The sequence below is a fragment of the Pinus tabuliformis genome, chromosome 9 (assembly GCF_031772625.1).
Source record: "Pinus tabuliformis cultivar Carrire ecotype Pingquan chromosome 9, CPIR1, whole genome shotgun sequence".
In the NCBI taxonomy this organism is placed as follows: Eukaryota; Viridiplantae; Streptophyta; class Pinopsida; order Pinales; family Pinaceae; genus Pinus; species Pinus tabuliformis.
In genome coordinates, this window is record NC_142307.1 from 1139336063 (window position 1) to 1139342772 (window position 6710).

Genomic DNA, 6710 nt, shown 5'->3' on the forward strand with positions numbered 1-6710 from the left:
GAAAGCACTTCAACAGATAAAGGAGCAGAGGACCCTCTTCTAGTTGTCCATCTAAAGGAAAAGCAAAAGAAGAGAGACCTTCTCCACCATCTACTCCATCATCACAATCCTCTTCATCATCACCATCCTCATCATTTTCTTCACATAAAACTAGCCCTGAAAAGAAAAAGAAGAAAACCTCTTTGATTAAATTAGATGTAAAGTTTGATTTGGCAATTTATGATGGAGAATTAAATGTAGAAAAGCTAGATAACTAGATTAGACAGATTGATGTATATTACAGGGTGAAGAACATTGATTCAAAAAGGAGAAAGATTTAGTTGGCTAGCCTTCGCCTTGGAGGAAATGCACTAGTGTGGTGGAAAGGCAAGACACAAGTTGATCTGAAGAAACATGGTAAAATTATTTCTACCTAGAATGAATTTGTTTCTGCCATCAAAAAAAAATTCTATCCTCCAGCTTATATGCAGTAAGAAATGATGAGTTGGAAAACTCTTGGCCAATTAAAGGGCCAAAGTGTACAAAGTTATACCCATGAATTTAGAAAAAGAGCTTTAACTCTAGGCATTTCTCTAGACTCACCTGAAACTTTGTTGAAGTATATAGGTGGTCTGCATAGCTATTTTAAGCACACCATTCTCATATTTAATCCCACTAGCCTAGATGATGCATCAGTTCAGACTACACATCTAGAGGCTAGAGGCAAGAATGTGAACCCAGAGATTGGGGGATCATCAAAACCCTCTGCAAGCAAGAACAAGGAAAAAAAGAAGCTGAAATGGAAGGAGAGGAAGACAAACACTGTATAGAAGGACAAACCTTCATGCACCCACTGCAAGAAGGATGGACACGATGATGAACACTGCTGGTCTTTGCATCCAGAGCTGAAACCTAAGAAGTTCAGTGGTAAGAAGAAGAAGTCTGCTCCTATTATTCTGAAAGACTTGGGGTCAGACTCAGGTGATGAAACAACGGTCACAACCACAGGTATAAAAGGTTATCCACTTTAAAGAATGTAGAGATCAAGAAGCAGGTACAGGAGCTGCTCGATAAAGGGTTCACAAGACCAAACACATCACCATGTGGATCTTCGATTGTACTGGTGAGAAAGAAAGATGGTTCATGGAGGATGTGCATTGATTATAGAGCATTGAATAAAATAACGATCAAGAATCGTTATCCTCTTCCTTTCATTGATGATCTATTAGATCAGTTGAAAGAAGCAGTTTAATTTTCCAAGTTAGACTTGCGTAGTGGCTATCATCAGGTCAGAGTTGCAAAACAAGATGCATGGAAGACCGATTTCAAGACAAAGCAAGGGCTATATGAATGGCTGGTTATGATTTTTGGCTTAACTAATGCTCTTGTCACTTTCATGAGAGTTATGAATTATGTATTCAAACATTTTATTGATGATTTTGTAATTGTATATTTAGATGACATTCTTGTTTTCAGTAAAGCATGGGAAGAACATTCAAAGCATGTAAAGCAGACTTTAGATGTTTTGAAAAGAGAAAATATCTATGTAAAGTTATCAAAATGTGAATTTGGAAAAAAATATTTAAATTATTTGGGTCATATTGTAGGGGGTGGTGAATTGAAGATAGATCCCTCTAAGGTTGAAGTCATTGTGAACTGGCCTAAACCCAAATCTGCTATAGAAGTTAGGAGTTTCCTAGGAGCAGCACAATATTGGAGAAAGTTTATTGCTAGCTTTTCCTTGGTTACAACTCCCTTACATGCTTTAATAGGATTGAACAAGGTGTTTTAGTGGGGAGGCAAACAACAGAAAGCCTTTGACATCTTAAAAGAAAAAGTTAGTACAACACCAGTACTAGCACTGCCAGATCTTCAACGACCATTTGAGATTGAAACATATGCCAGTGACTATGCCATGGGAGTAGTGTTGATGCAACACGGTAAACCCATAAGCTATCATTCCGAGACATTTAATTCTGCAGTAGTTAATTGTCCCACATATGATAAAGAATTGTATGCATTAGTGCAGAGTGTGAAAAAGTGGAAACATTACCTATTGGGAAAAGAAACAATTATACATACAAATCATCAACCACTTCAATATTTGCACTCACAAACTAAATTGCAACAATCAAGACAGTATAGGTGGATGGGTTTCCTACAACAATTTTATCTTGTCATCAGATATAATAAAGGCATACACAATAAGGTTGCAGATATTCTATCAAGACCAATCATAAATGCATCTACTATACTTAAGCATAACCCAGTAATGCATGAAAGCTACATTGAACAATATGCTCAAGATGTAGATTTTAAAGATGTATATGCAACTTTAAGTCATGGCTAACAAGTAGAAGAATTGGATTATTATGTTAAGGACCAACTATTGTATCATTTGGGAAAGTTATGCATTCCACAAATTGAAAGAGTTAACATAATTCGAGAAGCACATACTTCTCTTATATCAAGTCATTTTGGGGTAAGTAAAACAGTTGCACAGCTGCAAAGATTCTGCTATTGGCCAAGAATGCACGAGACAGTTTCTAGATATATAAAAGGGTGTACCATGTGTGCTAAAATCAAACCTAATAATAGAAAAATAGGCTTATACACTCCACTTCCAGTTCCTTCTCGTCCTTGGGAAAGTGTTTCCATGGAATTTGTTGGGGGATTGCCAAAATCTAGAAAGGGTCATGTTTATTCATATGTTATTGGGGATAGGTTCAGAAAAATGTGTATTTTGATGCCTTGTAACAAGCATGTTACAACTGAACAAACAGAGAAGTTGTTCTTTCAGTGTGTATGGGTTCATTTTGGGTTACCCACTTTTATTGTATCTGATCGAGATTCCCGATTTGTTGGGAAGTTTTGGTCAAGTCTATGGGAGTTGATGGACACCAGATTAAAGAAAAGCACAACATTTCATCCACAAACAGATGGTCAAACAAAGGTGGTCAACAAGACAGTAATCTAGTTTCTCAGAGGCTATTGTAGCAAGCATCCCAAGCTTTGGGATGAACATTTGTGTTATGTGCAACATTCTTAAAACCGTGCCAAGCACTCTTCTACTCACAGATCTCCTTTTGACACTTGTTTTGGTCTTATACCAAAGTCTCCCTTGGATTTTGTCTTTAATAAAGACATAGCAGTTAATGGACATAGTGATGTGGACAAAGAAACCAAGTTCATTGAACAGATCCAAGAAATTCAGCAGGCAATGCAGGAACAACTGGAAAAAAGCCAAGCCAAGTGTAAGGCAAGGCATGACAAGCATCGAATTGAGCATAGCTTCCAAGTTGGTGATCAAGTCTGGATGTACATAAGCAAAGATAGAATGCAAGGCGAAGTCGTTAATGCTGAGAACTTGAGACTGTATGAACCTTCATTGATTGAAGATCCCGAAGAGCAAAGTCAGTTACCTTCTATTAATGATCTGTTTCCTGAATATCCCAATGAGGTGAAGGAAGACACAGTTCTGGATAGGAAGGTGAGAACTACGTGCAGAGGGGTGTTGGAAATAATACTGAGAGGGGGGGTGAATCAGTATTATCAGATCAATCAAACTTTTTCAATGCTCAGAAACATATACGCTACTTCAGTTAAGTGAACCAGCGTGTACACGCTACTGTGACTAAATAAAACAGCGTATAAGAAGAAAACTCATAATTTAGTTAGCTTATTCTTCAGTTAAGTTCATCAGGACATTATTCACCACATTAACAGTAAACAAGTGCAGTATAACAGAACAGATCAAAAGCCACACACATGAACACCAAGATATAAGGTGGAAACCCAATGTGGGTGAAAACCACCTGCTACAAGTTGTCTCTATCTTTCTTTAATATGAAACTTCAGTTTACAATCTTTTGTACTGGTGCAGCCTTATACCAGTACGCAGGCTACAACCTGCAGAAGGCTACAACCTTCTCTCGTTCTCCAAACTTCCTTGGAAGGGAGCTCCAACCCCCTTTGCTCTTGTACTAGCCAAGATACTAGTACGTAGGTGCTGACCTACAATCTTCTTTCCTTCAGGTACCACCTTTCATACATTTTCAGACTGGATATTCCTGAAGCACAACATTACAATCTGAAGGCCACAATTCATTCACCTTTCACAACAGATCATTGAAGCATAAAACAACCAAACTTTGAATCACTGAACCACTGAACCCTGTCAATCACCAGTTACCAGAACACAGAGCAGACTACAGAACTCTGCAATAACAGTCAGACCCAACTGTAAACCCAAAATCAAGCTTCAAAAGATATACGCTACTTCAATGAGCAAAACCCGCGTATACACGCGCTTTTACCGAAGCCAACCTACGTACAGATCTAAAAATAAACTTTCTCAATTTGCAGCTGTACCAGACATCAGTTAGACCCAGAACATAACATTGCGACAGTATGCAGATCTAGAAATACGCATAATCAACCATATCATGATAGTGCATTTCAAACCATTAGATCCCGATCTATCCTTAGATCTAGTCTTCCATCAACCGATGTGATCTCTCCTTGGCTTAGATCAAGCAACCCAGAACCTGCATATCAGATCTCTTTCTTTTTCAGATATTCAAGCCTTTTCGAAAGATGATATTGCCTAATGATCTTCTTCTCCTTATATAGCCTTAGGCCTTGCTCAATACCAAGAGCCAAAACCATAGAAATCCAAAACCATCAACTGCGAAACTAGAGATCTACACGACTGTCGAGGTACTTTGGTCCAAAGACATGGGCACAAGTACCGAGGACTAACTACCATGGACCAAAAGGAAACTTCCCGACATATACGCACTTTTCTGTTCATGCATCTGCGTGTATACGCGCCTTACGCACACTTCAGCAGTACAGAGACTTGGCATGTACTCAGGGGAAGCATTGACAGATTGGTACACCTTGGCATATACAAAGGGGGAGATTATTCAGAGATTTCAGCAGGTACTCAGGGGGAGTATGGACAGTGGAATGATTCAGCAAAGGAAGAGAATATCTTGGTCCACCCTTTGCCCTTGATGTCAAAGGGGGAGAGTGATTTGGTGATGTTGCCATCAAGTCCAAAGGGGGAGATTGTTGGCATTATGATGCATGTGTTGTACTTGATGGCAACCCTCTCATATCTTACTTATGTATAACTGGATGAATCTTCAGACGAGATATCAGATGTAACTGATGGAGGATAGCTCAAAGGAATCAGATGATGAATCTTCAGAAGAGATATCAGATGTAACTGATGGAGGATAGCTCAAAGGAATCAGATGATGAATCTTCAGAAGAGATATCAGATGTGACTGATGGAGGACAGCTCAAAGGAATCAGATGCTAATTCTAAGTGTGACAAGTTAGCTTTGCCATCAAGTCCAAAGGGGGAGATTGTTGGCATTATGAGATAAGTGTTGTCCTTGATGGAAAACCTCACTGATGACAAATCATAGTACAGAAGGTCAGCAACAAAGAATTGATGATCAGACTATAAGAAGAAGAGAAAGTTCATACACGCAGGTTCGTTAAGCCCAAGTCACGTGTATACGCAGGTTGGCTTCAGCAGAAGAGCGTGTATGTGGAAAAGTACCTTTGGTCCATGGCGGTTATTCCTTGGAAGTTGTGCCTATGGTTTTGGACCTTGGCGTCTCGGCGGATGTGTTGATCCCGAGTTCTGAAGTTGATGGTATTGGATTTCTATGGTTTTGGCTCTTGGTATTGAACAAGGCCTAAGGCTATATAAAGGGAAGGAAATCATTAGGCAAGCGTATCTGAAATGTCTTGAATATCTGAAGAAGTATGAGATCCAGTATGCAGGTTATGGGTTGATGATGCATTGCTTGATCTGAGCTAAGGAGGGATCTCACCGGCTGATGGAGAACAAGATCTAAGGAGAGATCGGGATCAAATGGTTTGAAATGAACTATCTTTATGATGCTTATTCTAGATCTACATACTGACGCATGTATTGTTCTATGAATATTATGAGTATGACTGATGTCTGGTACAGCTGCAAGTTATGAGAAATTATTTTTAGATCTGTACGCGGGTTGTCTTTGGCAAAAGCGCGTATACACGCGGGTTTGATTCATCGAAGTAGCGTATACATTGTAAAGCTTGATATTTGAAGTTGCAGATGGGTCTGATGGTTATTACAGAGTTCTATGTCTGCTCTGTGTTCTGGTGACAGTGTTGTTAACAGGGTTTCAGTGATTCAGAGTTTGATGATTGTTTTGAGTTTCAATGATAGTTATGGGTCCAGTATGAAAATTGGATGAAACGTGGCCTTTCAGATTATGGGTTGTGCTTCAGTGTATCCATTCTGAAAATTGATGAAACGTGGTACCTGGAGGTGAGAAGATTGTAGGCAAGCACCTACGTACTAGTATCTAAGCTAGTACAAAAGCTATAGGAGATCTTTGGAGCATTGTAGCAGGTAGCAGCTTGCGTACTAGTAAATGGATCGGCTAGTACAAGAGCAAAGGGGGTTGTAGCTCCCGTACTGGTATAAGACTGCACCAGTACAAATATTGTAAAAGGATTTTCTTATTAAGAAGAAGATGAGATGACTTGCAGCAGGTGGTTTTCACCCACATTGGGTTTCCACCTTATATCTTTGTGTTCATGTGTATGGCTCTTGTGTGATGTTCTGTTCTGTTATTCTGCACATGTTTACTGTTAATATGCTTAATAATGATCTGATGCATTTACTGAAGATTAAGCTAACTGAATTATAAAGATCTCTG